At 36.7% G+C, this 23,141-nt stretch overlaps 1 long non-coding RNA gene across 1 annotated transcript; it reads right to left on the bottom strand.

Annotated features, from left to right (window-relative positions):
• Positions 1 to 6,612: 6,612 nt before the first annotated feature.
• Positions 6,613 to 18,787, bottom strand: LOC134432369 (uncharacterized). The gene is made up of 3 exons (XR_010031310.1): positions 18,588 to 18,787; positions 8,083 to 8,227; positions 6,613 to 6,936 (listed from the first exon to the last, which is right to left on the bottom strand). It is a non-coding gene; the product is annotated as an uncharacterized LOC134432369 (long non-coding RNA).
• Between the last annotated feature and the right edge of the window lie 4,354 nt (positions 18,788 to 23,141).

Here is a 23,141-nt window from a genome sequence, read left to right as displayed (position 1 = left end):
TCAGAATCAGCAATTGTGACCGTGTGTCTGATAATAACAAACTAAACATGGGTGGAACAGGAATGCTCCAGAAAAGTTGTGCAATATCTAGCAGAGTTGGGGCTTTTGGTTCGTTTGTTATTAAAAGATATTTCATGTGTTTTATCTGTTTCATTCTCTGCTACAAAGCCTGCTATATTATTAAAAACTGATGTTATGGGTGATAGGAGAAATGCATAACCTGTAAGAGAGGTGTGGGAGTGAGGGAAACATTTTTCAGTGATGGTGAGTTTCATAATGTTGAAGCTTTTATCTACCCGCTTCAGCTTCCTGATTTCTTCCACAGAGGTTACATATATAAGCCCTCTCTTTATGATTTTGTTTATTTGTTTTTGTGGAATTAGATAGAGCACTCTAATGCTTGTTACTATTTAAAAAAAGCAAACAATAAAAAGCAGCTTGAAAGGTCAGTACCTTTTTCTTAAGGATTAATTCCTTTTCAGTTCGCTGTATTACAATGAATGTCATTGATACAGCAGTGTGTAATGAAAAAGAAAACTCCTGATCATTTTTTTATTTCTGCAGTTTTTCATGTCATTGACATGCCCTCCTAAAAACAGGAATTTGGGAGGGAAGATCTATTTTGCACCCTTTTCCTTTAGGAGGAAAACCCAGAAAATATTACAGTATTAATAAATGTATTTGTGCTTCAATTTCTTCTTTTCATGAAACTGAGAATTTTGAACATCAAAAAAATAATTGTGTTGTTCCCTCAGATTAGCTCTCTCTCTCTGAAATATACTGTGCTAGAATGTTAATTGAGTTTGACATAGGCACGGATATAAAATGCATCATGCCACTCAACTTACCAGCAGTGAAACTGATTACCAATTATAATCATTCTCTGCATGGTGACAGCATACCAAGATGGAGATGTTGAATATTTCAGTTTGCAATATTATCTGGGTTGTTTAAAGTACTGACTACGTGTCCTGAAACCAATAGAGGTAATTGGTATGCATGTAAGAGCTGGCAGGCTGAGCACATCACTTATTTATAGAGTCTTTTGATGTAACTCTGTGGAAAAAAAATGTTAATAAAACATGGTTCAAAGGAAAATTTACACTCACCATTATAATATGACATAAAGTACAAATTATTGTACCTGAATAACTGTTTTCTAGTGAATAATGTTCCTTTTTCCTTTTATTGAAATAGTCCACTGAAACCTAACAGAAGGGGGAAGGGGAACACAAAGAACAAGAAGACTATTAACTCTTTTAATTTTGTGATGCAGCTATCTGGAAATTAAGATGCATACACAAGATAGAGAGTGGAAAATCACTGGGTATGTCATTGCTTTCATAACCTTCTAATTTGCTCCATAAATTGGTTTATGGTCCTCTTAGGGCACGTTCATCAACAAACTTCATGTCAACAATTGATATGAGGCCTGAAATGGACCAGAAAACAGGATACAGGAAGTAACATGGTGACCTCAGTTGAAAGGCAATGAGCCAGTTAAATTAGCCTTCATGTAAGTCCTTCTACTGCAAGGACACCAGCAATCCTTACCTCTTTTCAAAAAGGAAGATAACATTAAACTATTGAGAGAATGTTTATGGAATGCTTTGCTTTTGTCAGAACTACTTGTAAGCCTGATTGAATCTATGCGGAATGAAAACATTGTACCAGAAGTAAAAAAAAATCCCAAACTTAGAGCTTCTAGACACCAGATAAGAAAAGACATACAGTATTTGCAAATGCTGGTAAAAAGCAGTTTCAGTAAACTCAGAATTTATTTTCTATGAAGTGAGTGGAATCCTTAATACTGGCAACAAAAAGGAAAAAGGGATTTGGGATTTTAGGGTGTCCAGGCTATCTCATTGGGGTAAGATACTATATAATATTAATGAGAAATTGCATTTAATCTTGTCATTAATCACTGAATTCTTATGTTCATGCCCAGTGGTGGCAAATTAAACTTGACCAAGCATTGACCACTGTCATTCCCACAAAGCTGACCACTTGCATTTCCTGCTGTTAAATGTTTCACTGTGGAAACTCAGTGCCCTGGGCATGTATTTTTAAAGGATTTTTAGCATTTCATGTAAGCTGAATAGCACATTAGTAGTGCATTTTGGTCTTTAATTTCTGCCCTGTGATGCCTGTCCATCATGAAAATGTAAACTCTGCACAGGTACAGAGGTTAGCTATTAATGTCTCCCAAAAACGTCGTAGCACATCAATGCCCCAAAGAGAGGCAGATTGTTCTATCCTGGTAAAAACAATGAGAATCTACAGTGAATGAATTCCTGTATAGCACTCGGGTAGTCTCACTGATGTGATTTAAAGACTTCAGTTTTATGTAGCATTGAAAGCTACAGCTGCCTGTCAAATAAACCTGTTGATTTTGTGGTTGTCTGAGGACCTTCCTGATTTCATTTTGGCTTTATAAAATACCCGGGATCACTTCTCAACTCTACTTTAAATGTTAAGTACATCCTCTTGAGATCATAATTTTGCCTGAAGAAATATTTATTTACTTAGAGCATATTTGCATGATTAGAGCATGAAGAGAAATATGGCCGTGAAATGTGAGTAAGGCCAAATTCTCTTCAAGGTGACTGCTATCAGGACTGTAAATCCTGCAGAAAATACCATGGATTTGAGGTGGGTAAGAAAAAAAAATAAGTTCTCCTAAACAGTATGTTTCTTCTGGGCTAACCAAATTAATGTTTTATTCATAAAACACATAATATAGTGCTTGAATGTAGAGCATTATTTCCCTGGAGCCAAAGTCCTCAATATATGTCAAGACACAGGAGGAGGGAAGAACACAGAATTGCACATACTCTTTTCCCCCCTCCATGTCCTACCATTCTCCTGAGTGTTTTTTGGAAATGTACCTTGGAATCAAGTGCAGCCCAAGAACACTGACAATGTGGAAATTCTCACATGGGGAATTGTCCTCCAGACAAGCAAGTAATCAGCCTGTTTGCACCCAAACCACATCCGTGTAGCCTGCCTTGGCAGGAAAAGCTCTAATCAGCCAACTTACAGGTCAGCTTCTCCCAAGATCCCTTGAAAAACGTGTCCCTATCAAAGGTGGGCACTGATCAATCACTAGGACCCAGGCGTGTGTACCAGGAGCTACTGCAGGCGTTAATTTTAAAGAGGAGACTTAACCCAGTGGTGGAGTTAGGCCAATTTAGGCCAATTGTTTACTTCTGCACATGCGACTGAGGCCCTCAACACTTATGAGTTACAATATTGTTTTGTTAATAACAAAACTGAAGTGAAATAATCTTTAAAGCTGTTTTCTAATATCATTTGATCAACATGAAGGCTTACTTTTCAAGCCATCAGTGGGGGTGAGATCAAGTCCCATTTACTGATTTCTGAAAGGCAACTGTTCTCCCCTCATCCAATCCTTCACAGTGCCACACCTGCTCAAAGCAGACCCTTAAGGTAAACAGAGTTTCTACCAGGTGCCCAGTACTCCAAGCCACCTACAGGTGTGTGAGTTTTGGTGCAAAATGCAGGGGTTTTTATGAGAAAGCCGCAGGGTCTCCACAGCCTAATGCGAGGTGTGGCACAGGGCGTGCAGGTTTGGCGTGGCCCAGAGCTGCAGATGGCTCTGTGTGTAGAGGAAGAGCAGTCGGCCTCTGCCTGATACCCAGAACCAGTTGAGTCCAGTGCAGCCTCCTCATGAGTGCCAACTTTCAAGTCTGGAACTATTTTTTGAGCACCATCAAGGATGCAGCTGTCAGGAGGGGAAAATTAGGTTGATTTACCCTCAGAGAATGCTACACTAATTCAGGAAATGCACACAAAGGACATGAGAAACAAACATCAATTAGAAGAAGAAACATGAAAATATCTTACAGCATCAGCCCTGCCCTTTATTATTATTCCAAATGCATTCAACCAATCATTCCCTCAGACTGCTTCATTATTAGCAAATTGTAAAACAAATACCGAGTATTTTTATCTTCCCATTAGCAATGCTGAATCTCATTTCCTTGTCTGGAAGATTTCCCTGACTGCCACAAAGGGAAATATCCTGTGATGGCCACCTCATTCTAAAATATGTCTTTGAAAGAACATGAGGTGCAATTTAATCCTTCTAATTTTAAGAAAAATAAGAAAGACGTAAATGAAATGACAGCAGCACTTTTATTAGGGTATTAAGGTTTGATCTGAGTGTTGAAAAGGCGCAACAAACCATTTAGTGAAACACCGCAGAAGTAAAGAAAGAAGGAAGAAAATAGAGGCAGTAAGAGCTTCTTTTGTTTATGGTTTGAAGCGTGCTGACAACAGTTACTAAGCTATTAATACTGAATAACATTGTGCTTTCAGAGGCTGCACATTTTGTGGGAAAGAAACAGGCTCCTCAGCAGCTGTTTTTACCCCATTTCTAGGTGATACAGACAGAACATACCTAGTCAGGTCATCAGAGACTACATGTACAAAGCTCCTGAAGAGAGGAGGGTCTGTGAGCACCTCGTGACCCTGATCTTGCAGGGGCCCGGCCAGCAGCTGCTGTGCAGCCTGCATGGAGAGGGCCCATGCTAAAGCAACACTTGCAGGTTGGGTACCTCTGTGTGCAGGAAATTAATTTTCTTCCCTTTGATGTGAGCTTCTAGTGGAAAACACAATGCAGGCAAAGTGGGAAAGCTGAAGAAATTTTTTTCTGTGTAAATGTATCTAATTAGCAGTCAGCAGCCACTCTCCACCCCATATCCACCAGGGTTCTTCGTCTACTTCAAGTGTCTTTTTATTCATAGGGGATTAAGCAAGGAGAGTCCTTGTGCCAGAAAAAGAGGCAAGCAAACACAAAAGGGAATTAATGCACAGTTCTCAGAACTTAATTCAAGTTCTGAGTGATCATGCTCAGACTAACATCTTGTTTCTGTGGAATTACAGCTCCCTATATAAATTGCTTACCTCTCATGGCCTAACAGACAAAAAATTTCGTACAACAAAACCTTCTGGTAGACATCTTGTTCTGATAAATCAGCTCATTTTTACTGTTATTGTATAGATTGTATTAACCTTCAGGACAAGCATAAATATATTTCTGAATATGTATTTAGGTTTAGTTGTTGGTATTGTAATGTCTTCTCTGCTGGCTGTGCAGATCAATGTTTGCTTGCACAAGGTTTGTTTTGCCACTGAAATGTTGTAACAAAACAGACAAAACAAAACAGACAATCTGCACCCCTGAGTAAGCAATTTAACCACAGGTAAGCAAAAGATGGATTCTAGTATATTTAATTCAATAAACTGAAAATAAAAAAAAATAATGTAGTGGTCTGTAATAAAAAAGAGACAAATTGCAAATGTTTCACTATTGATTCAAAGGACTGTAATTTTAGAAAGGTACTTTCAATTGTGCCAGCATTATAGATCCTGAAAATAAATGGATTTTTTCAGCAATATTGTCTTCCAAAAACCTACCTCTCATTGCTTGCAATATTTTGAATAAAACTGAGGTAGCACAAAACTTTCAGCAGATGGTTCAATGACTTTTTTTCTTTACTAATCATAGTTATGAAGGCATTCACTTCATATTTTATTGCATTTTCAATGGGTATAGAAAATATCAGTCTGATAATAACCTTTGTACATCATGCTGCAAATTGATTTTGATGACCTTTCACTCTCAAATAATTAGGCTTGATGCACATTCATGTTGTTCACATTGCACTGAGACTGCCTACTGCACTGAGCTGTGTAAATTTTCCCCTTTCCAAAATGTTGCCTCTTATCTTTCATCACTGGTTTGTTGCTGTTGGAGAACTTAGGACTTTTTTCTGTGAAAATTACATGTTCAACTTAGCTTGCCTTTACATCATACAATCATAAGGGCTGGAAACACCTCCAAAATCATTGAGTCCAACCTCTGACCAAACACCACCACGTTAACTGGTATTAGTACTGAGGGCCATGTCCCTTTTTTCTGGAACCCTTCCAGCTATTGTCATTCCACCAGTTTCCTGGGCAGCCTGTTCCAAAGCTTGACAAACTTTTCGGCAACAAAATTCTTCCTGATGCCCAACCTGAACCTCTCCTGACGCAGCCTGAGACCACAAGATTAACAATTGTGCTATTGATATTTGGTGTGAAAAGGGTGAAAATAGTTTTTTCTCTATTCGTAAAAGAAAATTAAAAAAAAAAAAATCTCAAATAGTTTTCTACTCATTCGTCTGCCTCCCTCAAGCACACTTCCTCCTCTAAACTACATCTCATCGGGATGGTTTGGTAATTCAGCAAAAAATATCATTTGTTTCCCCACAAAGTCCATATACACTACATCATAATCACTGTAGAAAACACTGTGATATCCTGGAAAAGGGTGATTTCCAGAAGCAAAAAAGCGCCCTGGACAGAAGCAAAGCATTGAGACACAACACATGAATGCCGCTGTCTGGAGTGGAATCTTTTTCCTTAGACATTGGTTTCTCTAAAAGTAAATGTGTTTTAGGGAAGAGCACCTGTTACACCAATACTCAAGTACATTTTCACTATACACTGTGAATAATTAGAAATTTCCTGAATATGAACTGCTAAAAATCACATAGTTGAAAAAGTAGACATACTAGAAGGTGAAATAGTCTTTTAGTTGAAAATTATAAAGTAATTAAAATCCCCATATTAGGTTGCAGGCAACGAATTAATCCTAAATAAATTATTCTAATCCGGGTTTTTTAAATCTTTTGACAACAGATGTTGCTTATATGTTTAATTTCCAACAAATTAATACCAGTAACAGATATAATAGGATAAGAGCTAGATTAATACATATCAACAAGTCAGTCCTGTATCAGGAAGGAGCTGTATGGACAGAACAGCCAGTGAATCAATGTAGCTTCTTTGTATGTTTGCCTTACAGACATAGAAGACATGGGTCTGCAGTTCCAGAGCTGTGCAGCCAAAGCCCTTTGATCCAACCTGTCATAAGCAAATTGATTTGCGAGTGCAAAAGAACATGGAAAGAAAAACAAAGAAGAGAGAAAGAAAAGTAAGCAAACAATACTGTTGTTTTGCAAAAGGTTAACAAGTTTAAGCTCCCTGTAAAGAAAGATAGAACTGTCTCTGTTGACATGTTCTGATACCAACACAGGTAAATTCTATTAACTTCAGTCCAACAAGAACATTTTTGTATTTCTGGTAGGAAAAGAAAACTAGAGCAGCAAATGAAGACCTCAGAGGATAAAAATATTAAAGCCAGTCAAGCTGAACAGTTACACTCATATTGAGATATTTTTACTATTAATTTTATTGTTGTATTTGTCAGAAAAGGAAACCTCCAAGAGAGGAAGAATTCTGGAACACAGCCAGAATGTGTTTACTATCTTATGAGCAGGGTGGAAAAGAGCTTTCTATGTTTCTTGCTGCATAAGATTCACAAGGGCAGGAACTTTGTGTTCTCCTTTATTCTGTACAGCTATCAGCATAGTGTCAGTTCTTAATAAATAATAAATAAAATAATGACTTGAAGAACATATAAAAAGATGAGTGGGGAGGACATACTAAATTATTCATAAATGTTCCCAACAATGTCACTTTCCAATTAAAGTGTCATCCTATCGTCTGTGTGGGTGAGACAACAACCTTCATCTCACACAAATGTGACAGCACTAAGAGCAGAAGGATTTTGTCATATATTAGTACCTATGGTGTGATAAAACATTTAGAACAAGTTTTCAGGAGTGGAGTTTTTCTATAATTGTCTTGCCCATGCCACTGAAATTCCACCCATTTTTTTTTCTGCCTGAAATATATGGACTACAATTTGTCAAACAATTTATATAAAAACTTGAATAAAAGCTCATAAGCTGCTTAACAGTTCTCTTCTTTTTTAAGCAACCAACACTAATCAGAAATAATTTTAAATTTAATAATGGCTACATCCCTACCAGGTTCTCTCTACTATGAATCTACTGAATTTGGTTTGAAGGAGCTGCTTCTATCCTGCCTTGGTTAACCAGGAGCAGTGTGAATCCTTATGTCACAAGCGCAGTCCAGTTTATGCCCCTGTTGCTCAAGGCCAGTTTATTCATATTAGATGAAGTGAAGCATAATTTCTTTACTCACCAGCCTCTGCACTCTGCAGTGCACATCTCCCTAAAGCCACTGTGATGATTCCCCTGCCTCTTCCATGAGCACTAGGATCAGCATAACCCATACAGCCCGCGTTGTGCTCTGCGTATCTCCCTCTGGTCCAGAGGTTTCCTTGGCCCTTACAAAGACAGCAAGCAACATGGTGAGAAGGCAGGAAAAGCAGGTGAAATCTATCTGCTCCTCCAACCCTAAGGAAAATGTTCAGACAGGGATGTTACTGCTCTTCTCCAGTGGTTCTGTTCTGAGTCATGCAGTGTTAGTGTGGCTCTCATAGAGACAGCTCCCCGAGCCATGGAGCAGTACTACAATAAGCATGAGATCCAGTACAATAAATAGTAAGTTTCTAGCTATCAGAGACACAAAAGTTGGAACACTAAACCCTGAAATATGCAAATACAGAAAACAAAATAGAGCAGTTCGAAATGTATGTTGTTTAGCCTCATGATTCCCAAACACATTTTACCTGCTCAGAGTACAGCATCAGCTGCCAGTACTTAGGAAAGATTCCTGGTGTTAGATGACTGTGGGCCAAACTGTTTTTTGTTTCTTCTCACATTTGTTCAGAGGTTTAGACTAAGATATGAAATTTCCTAACAACAATGCTGTGTTAATTTGAGTATATGATTCCCCATTATATCATGTGTGTAAAACTGATTAGTTAATTATATAGACAAGTAAATACAGGTCTGCATAGCCAGTTGAAGAAATATTAGTAATAACAGTTTGGTTTAATTGACAGTAAGCACGAAATAAACTGCTGAAAAATTCAAAGGACCAGATTTTAAAATTTACTTTACAGCTGAAACTAACGCTGAGATTTAAGCACTCGACAGATCTGTATAAAATGTTATGGATAACACAAGTATGCAGAATATTTACCAGATCTTCTTGTGTATTTAGAGCTGAGATGATGGACAAAGCCTTTAAGCTGTCTTCTTAGAACATACTGCACAATCACTTCATTCACTTTGTCAACAAGCTTAGGCTTGGTGAATTTCAACAGAAAAATGCTGGGTAAAGCACTGCAGACCTGCGCGATTCATTTTGTGGCAATTTTCTTGAGGCTGCCTCAAGATTGACCTGCTATCTTCCTTGTCTTCTTATCGTTTTCGCATCTGGAAAAGTCTGAGTCCTGTGGTACACTGGGGAGCAGGTGATCTGAGGCTGCTGGAGCATTCAAAGATCATAAACAGTCATAACTCCTAAAATCACCACCCTCCTGCAGTCAAGGTTAAGAGTAGTCTACACTGTTGGTAGAGAGGTCAATGGTTAAGTTCAACTAATATAAATACTGAGAGATTTTTTAAAACTTTCTTTGTTACCTCAGACTTAAAATAAGAATTGCAGGTTTTACATGCTGCTACTGAAGATTATGTTAAAAATTTGGAAATTAAAGATTTTAGACTTTTATGGCCAGTGGAAAACATCATATCTTTTGGGTTAATTCACTAATTTTCTTGCTCTAAAACTGAAATATATCTGCATTTTCAGAATGCCCAAAAATTTGATTAATATAGCAACTATTTTAGCAGTCTAACCCAAGGATTTTTAATCCAAAAATTTGAAGAATTCATTTTCAATAGAGAGAAAAAATATCTACAAATTTGAGAAAGACATTAATTGGTAAAAAAATCTATTCCACATAAGTCAGTTCATTGCCATAAATTAAAAACAAAGTAAAAAATTCAACAGTCTCACCCTTTACCTTCCAAAACCAGTGCAGGACTTAAAAATAACACCAGACTTTAAAGTCAAAATTTCATAATTAGTCTTTGCTCCCTAAATAAAACTCAAAAAAACTTTTTGAAGGGAATAGGAAATGCTGGAGTTAGATGTAGTGAAGTAAAAATATCCCCTTGATATCACTTTAGACAAATGCTAAAAAAACCAGATTATCTAGAAAAGTAAGAAACAAACAAAAAATGTAATATCATTAAAAGAGATACAAAAAATAAGCATCTAAGAAGGAGTAGATGATAATTAGAATCAGTCAATAAAAGAAGGAATAAATAGTTCATCATCATGGTAAAAACATACGCTAAGTAAAACTGAGTGATAATAACTGTTATTATTCCCAAGGGAGGTAAACTCCCAGATAATTACATTTCCAGTAGTACAGCAGTTATATCTATGCGTGTGTATGTACACACACACACACACACACACACACATACACAATGAGATATGTATATGAATGACAAATATCAGTGACAAAATAAAAGAAGTCCACACATTATGGTGAATTAATTATGCAATTGTGTTTGGAAAATTCATCTTTTGTTTACATGAAAAGTTTAGGATTTCAATATTTTAAATCCTTCAACTGGACGACTACATTTATTAAAAATTATTTTGCTTCATAAAATATAGAAATCAAAAACATTTTTCTGCAATCTATATTTATTTGTAATACTCATACATGTAACAGCATTCTAGTATTTTGTACCTATAGATCTCACGTATCAAATCTGGAGTAGTGTACTTTACAGGTGTATGAGAGAATAAAGCTTAATAAACTCCTGCTAAGTCCTTTGTAAAATCTTTGGAGACTCCTACCCCTGCACTCTCCCTGAAGTCCTGAAAGGTTTGGGGAATTGCTGAGTTTGTGGAACCTTTCACTCTGGGTCGCTGATGTGATTCAAGCCGAAGTCATCAGTGGACTAAGGATCACTTCCATCTGAGGATGAGTTGTGCTCCCCTAAAACGAGTTGCTAGCTTGTTTAGCAGGTTCCTTTGAGGCAAGGATGACAAGCACCATCTCAGCTGACCATCAGATCTCAGCTGACAATCTTTTGGTTCAGTCTTAGCTGAAAAGGCTGAATATCTGACCCACAGACTAATCACTCCAAGACAGAGTGGAGCAGTACTCAAGCTCATTTAAAAATGCCAACCATTTTTCTTGTGTAGAAGAGATGAAAATCTTTTTCTCCAAAGATATTTGTCTCTACTATATTCGTGAAGACTATGCATGAAAAAGAGAATAAAGGATTTATGTGACTGTATACTCAAGTTGTTATTAAGGGAATTTTCTGAGAGAAAAGGAATGTTATCTTGGATTCTTGTTCTGATTCTCTGGAAATTAATACATCCTGATTCGGAAAAAAGATGAAATAATTTTATTTAATCACTAGAAATTAATGTGACTGTGAAGGAGACATTGGTTTTGGTATGTCCTGTAGGGCTATCTCTTCTTTGAATATGAAATCTGCATTTTTTTAATTGAATGACCTTTTTCCAATAATTTTCCTCACTACAAGGGTAGTATTTCAATTCCTGCATTATTTACATTATTTACAAACATCTTTAAAGAGCCTGTGCTCGTGTTGACAGTAACCTCTGTGAAATTATGGCAATTTCTGATTTGTTTAAATTTCTTTTCAGCTGATAATGGAACTCTACCTGTATACAAAATACATCCACCAAGTAATGAGATTGGCTTTCTATTGATGGTCTTTCTCAAATAAGGCTTTTCTCTATATTTATATAATCCCCATCTTTATGGTGTCAGACAATCTGGGTGATTTCTAGCCCTGGTCCTCTTTGCTCCTAATCAGCACTGTTTGCACGTGCCCATAACAGCAATCTATCTAAAAATGCAGTCCACCTCAGTTTAATCCCATTTCTGCTGGCTTTAACTGGCAAAGCCTTCTAATTTACTAAATAAGGAAACCTCAGGTCTGTGAAATAAGAAAATCACATTCCTATGAATTAGTCCTCTTCACCTGACCTGGGTGGGACTTTTTTATGCTTCTTTAAAACCACACCATTGATGGTTTACTAATATGTTTCTCCAAATTACTGTTCTACTTTTTTTTGTTTGATGGGTTCTTTGCTTGTTTTTGTTTGGGTTCTGTTTGTTTGTTTGTTTTGGTGGTTTTTGCTGGTTTTTTTTTTTGTTGCTGTTGTTGTTGATACCCATGTAAAAGAAGCCATGCATTCAGAGCACATTTTTTTTTTTCTCATGCAGCATTCTGTATAGTACAAAATCAAATACTGCTGTTGTTCATCAGTTGCCAGTCTTGAGTTAAGATTACTTAATGCTTGAGATGACAGACTGGTGTTCTGGGGTTCCATTTAATTTATTGGCTGAAACAAAAAAACTGCTGTTGTAGCAATCTCAAGCCTCTTATTCTGCAAGACACCCATACATGTAACTACTTTTTCTTGGATGGATAATTATTACATGTGCAGGATATCCTCCTATCACCAAATCTGAGTCTGATATTTAAATCACTGTTTAAGTTGCTAAAAAAAAAGTTATTTTTTAGCTCTAATCATTTAATTGTGAATTTTAATAACTTATTGGATATGATAGGAAAAGCATATGTTCCACGCTACTGTTTATATTTGCACAAAAATATCTTCTAAAACTGGCACCTCTGAGCAGTCCATTTAAAGGGCCTACACTGAATGCTGAAGTGCGTGTTTGCTTTAAAAAAAAGGGAAAATTACTTGTGTCACAAAATTTATATTGTATGGATTCATTGGATGACTAACAGGATATGTTGCAAAAATATCGTTTTTATCAAATGTATTTTTAAATTGAACTTACATTGAATCAATCTGATGCAGATAAAAGGCAGGGAGAATGGGATGGAGAGGGTGACCCATGTAGAATTAATTTTGCCTTCTAGAGATCCCCATGACTGCACACAGTTCAACCCATTGTGGCTGTTCTACAACCAAACTTTTGATGCCCTAATCAGTATCAAGAGTGGAGGCAGGGAAGAACCACAAAATGAGGCTGAAAACCTTTGGTAATGCTACCTGCTCTCTAAGCTTGGCTTTGTGGTGAATTAAAGTAAAAAAGAAAAATGACAGCAATAAATAGAGAAAGCAAAAGAAATCCAAGAAAATAAGCAAAAGAAAAAAAAATTAAAGCAGGGAAAGCTGAAAATATTCCCTCTAGAAAACAGCCTTCTTGTTTCAGTTGCTTATGTCTTTTTTATTCTCTATTAATAAATCAAAATATCAAAGCACTCCTGTAGACACCAGCCATGGGTTCCCCAAGGGAAAATAATGTTAATGTTCTGAATAAATAACAATATTTCCTTGTAATTATTATCATCAGTAGTAGTAGTAGTAGTATGGTTTTATAAGGAAAAAAATGCCAGAGATATGTATGCAAAATCTCTTTCTTCCTACAAGCTTTTGGGACTGTTCATTCATAAAAGATTTCACAGTAATAGCAAAAATAATCAAATGAAGAATTGAAGAATTTCTATAAAAGAACAGTGTAGGCATTTAATGTTTGTGAGTTAGAGAGGTTTATTGTTCTTAACACAAACATTTGGGAATCAGCGACAGAAGTGTGAAAAATATTATGCAATAGCTAATATCAGCATAAAAAAAGAAACTTCTAACTTAAACATGCTGTGGTTAATGATTTAAAATACTATTTATTATTTAAGTGCTAGTGTACCTATATCCATATATATTAAAACCAAAGACATTTACAAGTGGACAGTTCTCCTTTTGGAAGGTCTCATTATATTCTCCACATTAAACATTGGTGTCAAAGGTTAACGAAATACTCCCTGAACAGAATAAACTGTGTGTTCAATTATTCTTCTTTAAATTATTAATTTATGTTCATCTTGATAACACCTAGATCTTTCCAGATCTTTGGTTCACACTTCGATAAAAATGGCATAGACTAACACAGTTATGCATGGTAGAATGAAGTTTAATGGAAAATAAAAGAATCAAAAAAATTCAAATATCCATAACGGGCAAAAATCCAAGCATTATTGGATTCAAAAGATGAAGCAACCTCCCAGATGCTTCACAAAACACTGAGATTTACAGCTTCAACTGCTCATAATTTGCTTCATCTTGTTTTTTGTAGAGTTGTGTCTACCTCGTTCAAAGCTGAAGGAAAAGTAATGTGATTATACACTCACTGGGACTGGGCAAAAAGGTGTGATATAAAATGAAAAATAACTGGAAACTTTTTTGCAATATACTGTTGAACAAACATGCAATATTTCTATCTTGCATTAGTAAAATTCACTTTCTATATTGTTTCAACTTTCTTTGTCTCCGCACTGGGGGATTTGACTGGAATGGAAGTACCAAGTTCTTTTCCTGCTTTTCTAAGCACTAGGAAATGAGAGGGTTGGTATATCCCTCTTTTTGATATATTCACTTTATCACAGTGACCCTTGGTGTTGAGGCACATTTCCAGTAGGGCCCCAGGTAAGGAGGCAGGCCCGTGTAGCAAATTGGCATGCTGGTATGTCAGAGGCACGGGGCTAGTGTGAGGGGCAGGAAGCTTTTCCATAGCAGGTGCATCAACTGGTTGTGTCGGAATCGTGGGTAAGAAGCACGGATTCTCAGGAATCCTGCTGATAAGAGCAGGACTTTTGTGGCTAGAATGACAGGGAATAGCTCTTGAGGGGGGTTGAAAAGGCTTGGATTGAAGAACAGAATTGTAGTTGGCGTGTTCATGAGTATGATGTTAGCGTACTCGGCTAAAAAGAAGAGTGCAAAGGGCCTGCTGCGTACTCTACATGTAATCCAGATACTAGTTCTGATTCTCCTTCTGTCAGGTCGAAAGGGACACAATTGGTCTCAGCTTCTCACCTTCTTTCAATGTGACTCTTTTGTCATGGAAATTAGGCAAGTTTTATACTTCTGAAAATTTGGAGGCTGATTTAAACCCAAATCTCCTTGCAACTTTACTGCTTCTGGTATTAACAGAAAGGTAATTCAGCAGCTGTTCTGGCTTCTCACAAGATGTGTACCAAGTATCAGTAAAAGTTGCATCACATGTGGATGTGGTTCCCCGGAGCCTGCTTTTCACCACTGTGAAGCTCAACACTGTCCAGGGGTGATCGTGCACATACACAAATACAAATGTGATCTGTGCAGACACTTACAAACGTGACCAGACTTCACCCGGCAGAGGAGCTGTGCCACCTGCATGGTGTTTTTGCAGGATCTGTTTCAGAGGAGATTGGAGGAATTCAGGGCCTTGGCAAGAGTATAATGTTTGGTAACTAACCTTGGCTAGCAAACAATTGCCTGAGCAACTGTTTCTGCAGCAATTCTGCATTTAAAGCATGCCTCCTAAGGACCTGATCACAAATTCATTGTCCTGAAATTCGAGGGCTATTCAATGCCATCCCTGGCATTTAAGTAGATAACTTTTCCAGAACAAGAGTTTGAGGGCAGCTGGGTCCATCCTTATGGTTCACATTCAGTGCTTTTAAGTAAGGTGTTACCTCTCATCTTGAATGACATTACATATCACTCATCACTATTTGTCAGAAGTTGTATCAGTATCTATACAGTAGCTGTTGCATTTCCTGGATGAAAAGTCTCAATGTTTACCTTTAAAATGTCAATCCTTCTGCACTCCTAGCATTCACAAGCCTGTTTATCAGTTTGCTCTCCACTGCGATGGAGATGTGATCAGAATAAATGAAGCAAGAGGTACAATTTACAAGGAAGAAGCTGTAGCCAAAGTCATCTGCAGGTTTGTATTCACTGGCCATTTCTTTCACGCATCCTTCAGGGATCCTTTGCAGTGATAGCAAACTGATTTAAAACTAAGATTTAAAGGTGTCAGAATTTGTCCATTTAGGTGACTGAAAAAAGACAGGCCAGCAAGAGAGTGATGTGGCCATCACAGCTCATGCTATCTCCCACAGTAACGTCTCTATTCAGACAGCACTATACACAACACATGGTGCAAATCAAGAAATAATTTGAATCATCAGTGAAGGCATTCAAGGTGCCTGACTGACATCTCCAGCAAGCAGAGGTGCAGGGAAGGAATGGATCAGATGGGGTTGCTCCATGACCTGAGAAAAATTCTAGGTGAGCTTGCGAAAACCAATTTCCTTACTTAAACATCACTGGAACAGTCTCCTTCAAATAAAGGGAACATGACTTTCTGATGTCTTGCTCTCAGATTATATTACACATTTCTGAATATGAACATCTAGCATTTTGGATGTGCTACTTAACAAAATACAGACTGAGTTGATCTGCTTCTGGTCATTGCCACAATATTTGTGACCTGATCATGGAAGAGTGCAGCAGATAGTAATCATAATCTTTAACATCAGTGTATTAACTACTTACTAGTGATTTGGAAGTTGTCATCATAATTATCTGATAACAGTTCTTATATCTGATTTGTATTATTCCTAGAAAATAGCACATTTGCTTACTTTTTTTACATAACTAGTAAAGCAAGTATTGTATCTCAGATTTGCGAACTGAGTTGAAGAGTAAAATGCACCTTAAGAATGAAGAAGTCTTAGCAACAGTGACTTTCACAGGCTATCTACTCAAAAAATCCATTGCACTTGCATTTTAAAAAAGTGTCCCTATTTGAAGCAAGCCCATAGATACAGAAATGCCATCTCTGCTCTATAACCTGTTGTCTATGGCAGTATGTTTTGAGTCTGACAGGGAGAGAAAAAAAATAATGGCAATCAGTAATAAGTGAAAAATTTAAACTATTAATTAGTCCTAATATTAACTGTAGGTTATACATGCCTGGTATAGTATCTTCTAGGGTCTGTCTGCAGGTGCTATGGACTATCTGTCTATTTCTTTATTTCTCTAGTCCTCTCTCTCTCTCTCTCTCTCTCAACTTGCTAATGTACAGAGGGAAGAGAAAGACCTCAGAAGCTGTATTCTACCTCAGCAATTAGTACCCTACTCCAAAGCTGAACAAGGCAAATAAATATTGAGTCGCAGGGGCTGCCTACCATGGCAGCTGTAAACACAATCCTTCTCATCTAGGGCAGAAAACTTTGGCAAAGAAAGCTTCTGTTTCCACTGTGTCCTCTCCTCTCACTAAGCAGAAACACAACTTCTGAAACTGCCAAGGCACTGCCTACTGAAAGAGCAGCATTCACTAAAAAATAAGAAAGCAAGAAAGTTTTATTTTGATCTACAATCCATGCTCTGCCTTTCCTCCACACTGTTCATACATATGCACCACATTAAAAAAAAAAACCACATCTAGAACAAGTTCCTTTTTGTTGTTCATATGTGTGAGCACAGGCTTGATCATCCAAAAGAACGAGCAGGTGGGACACAGCCGGGGTCTCATTCATTAAATTCACACAGTTTTTATTCACTGGCTCCACTGACCTTTTGCTTGGAACATTTTTGCAAAGTTCTTGTGCCTTTGTGACTACATTGTTATGAGATTTTAAGGCAGCTTAGAAGTGGGATATTCACAGGCAAAAACCAGCCTGTTTTCTGTCTGTTATTTATCACAGCCAAACCAGGAATTTGTGATGAACTTTCATACTTGCAAATTCTCTTCCACCAGGGCTGGAATATCAGGGAACAGTAGTATGTCTTAAATGTTTTCCATCAGTAGGTACCTATGGCTATAATTACTTGTCCTAAACTGGACAATTTATGTGGATTTATGATAAGGTATTGTAATGCAAACTGTGACTGAAATATGATTTTGATGTTGCAGAGAGAGAGGGGAAAATGTATTTTCTCAGGCAGAGTGATAATTAAACTTGGGAGCACGGCAGAACAGCTGAATGTAATGGATAAGTAGCTGCTCTCCTGCAGTTATATATTAGAGTATTAGTGATTTTAGAAATGGTTTGCTATTCCATCAATGAATCCATTTGAATAACTGAATTTAAAAAATTATCTCATTTCATTATGAGTCTTGGGGACCATTTTATGATGTCTGCTTTTAGCTCTATGTTAACAGCCTACCTAATTTTTCTCACTTTCAATTGAGAGGTGGTTTCAAAGGTTTTTTGACTTTTACATATGCACACATAAGATACTTCAGAGCACACTAGGTAACTTCATTCTGCAGAGGAACTCATTAGTGGACAATACACAATATGTCACGATAAAAGTATATTTGAAAAATAATGTAGTCCAAAAAAAGCAACCACTTGTTCTGCTCCAGAGTCACCGTTAAGCCATGTTTACAGGCATTTCACTGACTCAAAGTATTTTTGTTATACTAAAATAGGAATTTAATTTGATAAACATTAGAATCCTCCTGAGAATATGAAAATTCCTTTAAAGGGTTTTGAAGTAAAATTTTCAAATTTCAAAATCCAAAGCACATATCTAGAGACAGGAGCTACACAAATTAATAACATATCTAGATGGTGAATATATAAATATATTTGTTATGCGTGATATTAATGTCCTTTTTATGCACAGACATGCAGCTGAAAAATGGCGATTCAGAAACAGAAGAAAGCATCCACTTCCCAGTATGAAAAAATGGGAAGGTTCTTTCTTGATTTTAAACAATTGAGAGGAGAAGGGTGAAAAAAAGGACAAAAATCCAGTTCTTAAACTCTGATATTTTAACAAGCTAAGACTGAGAGTCTTTCGTAACAGATTCCTAATTTGTTCATTTTACACTGTCTAACTAGATCAAAAAGCAGTGTCAAATGCCCAAAGCAGTGTTTGTCAGCAGTTCTTCTAAGTTTCAAAGCATCTGAATAGAGGAAGACTAGTACCTTATTTCCAAGCAGAGGCAGGAAGGCTCTTGTTGGCAGCCCGTGGCTGCAGAATGAATACATGCCATGAGTACAGACCATTTGTCTGCTGATTACAGCGGACCCCGGGGGAGCTGATGTTAGCTCTCATTTTCACCTCTCTCTCTCACGCAGTGTCTCCTTGCTGAGGCAGTCGTTCCTCCCCTCCTCCTCCTTGCCTTCATTCCTCACGGCTTTGATTCGATCTGACTTGGCAGTGGTATATTTAAGACTGTTTTCCAAATTAAGATCAGGCTGGGATGTTTGAAATGTGTTGACTTGCCTTGAAGGTTAACACAGAGAGGGGGGGGAAAAAAAAAAAAGTGTAGCTATTCTCATTTGGAATTCAGCACTGATCATAATGAATGTACTTGGTATTCATGTGAATCTCACATGTATTTCCCTAAGAGCGCTACTGTAATTTAATGCTGCTACTAAAAATATTGGGGGTAGAGGGACACTTAAAATAAAATGTCATGAAATAAAAGGAAAGGATATACCTCGTGTCTCTGCAGCAACTCTGTGGTTTGCCTGTTGTTTTAATACTCGATTTATAAGCTTTCTCTCCCATCCCCCACTCATTTCCATAGAATTTTCTGAGAGAAAAGATGAGAAATATTCTTTTACTGTGCTAAATATGTAGCCTTATGATCCTTATGATTCAATACTCTCTAGGGCAATGGTGATGTATATGCTATCAAATTACATGGATTTTACACACCTATTTTCTCAGATATCCAATAAGAAATGTGTACTTACTGCAGTAACCTTGCATTACTCATGCTACAATTTGGAGAGACAGAGCATGCTGCACCAAGCTCATTCCGTAGCCTGTCATCACATTTTCTCACCTTACAGTATTTAAAAGAAAAAAATCTGTGTTATGCTCCAGTACATAATTTTCTGAGATCCCTAATTAATATTTAAAATAGGATAAATGGCCATATTTTTGTGGCGATGGGCTTCAGAACAATGCAGTAATGTTGTACAATACACTGGCTGAGAATAATTTCTGCAGATGTAAATTTGACTATTCTACTTTGCTTTCTTTGTGCGAACCGTGATTGTGCCTGGCAGTTTTCTCCTCTTTCATTAGGTTGTCATTGCTGGAGCAACACAATTAATAGCAGCTTTTAAGGTTTAATAATGGAAAAATCTAATTACATTCCAGTGTTGCTCTTATAATAATTCCAGACCCAAAGCCTGTGTCCCTCTACTTTTCAATGATTCACATACCTGTGACTTTCTCATCTAAAGCTTTATCAGAGAACACTACATTTGTGGCCTAAAATCAGGAGTTGCTTCAGCTTGTCAGCACAACAAACGAGTCACAAAAAGTAAACAGAAGTGAGGTGCTTGCACAGATGTGGGAGAGTAAGAAGGGATGGGGTGTAAACCCCAGTTTCTCTGTTGTTAGCAATATCTTGTCTTTTTCAAGTTTTCCTCTCTCCAGGAGAAAAGCATAAAAAGTAATTATCTATTAACAGATAATGAATAGATGTCTGCCTATTTCAGTTATGCTAGAAAAACATGCAGAGAGTCTGATACCATGTAAGACATACGGAATCCATTCAGTGCCCTTAAAGAAAGTCCCTAAATCCCTCTCTACGCAGAGGAAAAATGCTGGACATATTGGAAATGCTCTGATAAAGAATCTATCCTCTTCAGTTGAGGAATATAGGAGCTTAAGCTAGATCTGCTACAGCAGGTCTCATTCTGATATGCTAGAAATGTGTCTCTCTGATTTTTATGGAATTCTTGTTAGGAAAGCAGCCTCATTAGGGACCTACACAGTGCTTGGATACATAAGGTTGGAATATTGAATTCTACACTCATGATCAAAATAAAGCAAATACTTTAAATTGTTGACTTTTTAATTAATCATCTGTACAGGCATGAGAGGAGATGAAACTTTGTTATGATATACATTCTCCTCTTCATAACTTACGTTTATTTTGGCCAAATGAGCCATTTACATTGCGCAGAGGAACAACCAGAGGTAGTATGTTTGTTGTAAGAATACCTGCATGCATTTTATAGACATAAGTAAACACTTTAGATAATTTCATTTTTTCTTTCTTTACATGTAAATCTAAAAATTAAATTATGAAATACATATTATAAAAATCTAAATTATAAAATACAGCATAATTACATCCAGCTTCCTTGTGACAACTTGGTGAATGGGTCTTGAAAAAAATTATTTTTCAGACTAATTTTACAAACCCCAACAATATTTTGGCAGCCACCAAAGTTGAAGGCAGGTTGATATATTTTTCCTAGTAGACACATAACAAAAGGATGTGAGGAAAGGTGAAACAGTTGAAAGTGAAATAAGCCCCCACATCAGGAAGTAGGGATACAGCAATATGTTACTCTCTCAGTAGTAACATATTGCAGTACTCTCTCCCTGTGACTTAGAGGAAGCTGAAATGATGGGACTAAGGTAGTGAAAGTGTTGTGTAAAACCTGGCTTCTCATATATTTTGTTTAGAGTGGAAGGTTTGGCAACTGGTGTAGCAATACATGAGCTGAGTGAGCAGAGATGGTTCCACATTGAAAAAAAAGAAGACTTTTGACAAAAGGCAGCTTAGTCTATAGTGTAGTCTTGCAAATGTTCATGATCTGAATATATATAACTGCCATTACTTTGTATATGCCGACTTTGGAATTAAATTACAGTTCTGCTACATCTACTGCACTATGAAATGGAATATTCCTTTGCAGACTATATTATAAATGTTATCCTTTAATATATACAAAGAGATATTTCACGAAAAGAATATCAGCTGAAGTGTTAATAATGGAAGAGACGTAATGAAAATTAATTGCTCAGTTATAAGCTATTTTTTTCTATTTTTTTACCTACACCAAGCTTGTCATTTTATCATCATTTCCCCTTAGCTATTACCAACGAAAGCAGTATTGCCCTTTCCATGTCCATTTTGAACACAGTACTTAGCTGTTTGCTTTTTTTTTTAGAGTATGTGATGAGCAAGAATATTTTTAGATACTAAAAAGGACTAAGCAAGTGCTGAACCTGCACCCAATGATAGAAATATCCCTGAAAACACAATTGAACAGCACAGAATAGCAGAGAACACTACATGGAACGCAGAATAGCAGGGAACACGCAATTTTCAGGTAGCATTAAATGGTCCCCTCATATACAAAGTGGTATCAGCACACTGTATTTCCTTGTCTTTGTTGCTGAAATCATTCTTGCATTTGTTCACTTACTGTATTTATGTGATCTGTCTTAGTTTTCATGTAAAATTTTTAAGGAGGAATTATAGCTTCTTAAAATATCCTACCCTGAACACTTTGTATAAAGTTGTAGTAAACTACTATTTTATCCTACATTATCCTTACAAATTAATCTGAAAACATCCTTTCAGATGCAGGAAAATATAGAGAGTATCCATCTAGAAACTCAGAATTCAATAGCTTGTAAAAGAAAAGAGGAAAAGATTAAGCTACACATAAAAATGTTAAAAAGTTGTGCTATACTGGAAATTTTCAGTCTTGATAGAATATATATTTAATTTAATGAAATTAGGGTTAGAAAAAAGAAAGCAATTTTAAAAGTAAATCATTAAGAGAATAATTTGCTAATTAAAGTGACGAAAAAGAGGTTGCTTGACCCTACAGACATATATCAATATCCTCAATTTCTTACTTATGATGAGGGAGCTGAGTAGGAAAATACTTAGATTATACTAATCTACTAACCTAAGGGGCTGGGCGAAGAATTATGCAAGAGTGTAACACATTTGTGAGAAGGGAATTATACATTTCATGGTACTGAAAAGCTTTAGTTCTATTACCCACTTCCTCCCTATAAATTTGCTCTTTGGTGGTATAACCAGTTCTTGAAGTCTTAAGCTGGAAAAAACTAAGTATCTGCTCATCTTTAGGCCCTCATCTATTCTTTGGACTTCATCAGATCTCTTATTTCAAAACGTGCATGGGTTTAACACATTCATGGATCAGAGCCTTAGTAAGAGGCAGCAATTTTTCTGCTGGTGCTTTCCTGTTAAAATTTAAAGATCAGATGAGCAGTTTGAGCAGTCAGACATCCATTCTGTTCTCCAGAGGAGCTGTTGCAATCTGACTCTGCAATTTTGCGCTTTGGTGTCTTGGCCTGTATTTGTCACCTTACAAAGTAATGGCACCCCATAGTAAGAAGCACTGCGTTAAAATATAGCTTTTTTTGGGGAAAAATTAGACTGCCAGGTCAGTGTCCAAAGAAGTTTAAAAAACCTTATTGATAAGGATAGTGTAATGTGCATTGTTTTACTGGTTTATAGAGAATAATTCTAAATTTCGGTTCCTTAGTGAAATTTTTCCTGAATACCTCACTTGCTAGACATGTAAATCCAACTGAAAACTCCCCATAAAGCATGCCTTCATATGGTATGTGCTATTCCTTGGCTTTGGTCAAAGGAAATGTTACCTTATCTCAAGAGAACTATAATTTTCATATGTATTTATATATATACCTAAGTGAGAAATAAATAAAAAATACAATTTTAA

The sequence above is a fragment of the Melospiza melodia genome, chromosome Z (assembly GCF_035770615.1).
Source record: "Melospiza melodia melodia isolate bMelMel2 chromosome Z, bMelMel2.pri, whole genome shotgun sequence".
NCBI lineage: Eukaryota > Metazoa > Chordata > Aves > Passeriformes > Passerellidae > Melospiza > Melospiza melodia.
Note: the sequence above shows the minus strand (reverse complement) of the source record. Positions and strands in the feature narration are given on the sequence as shown.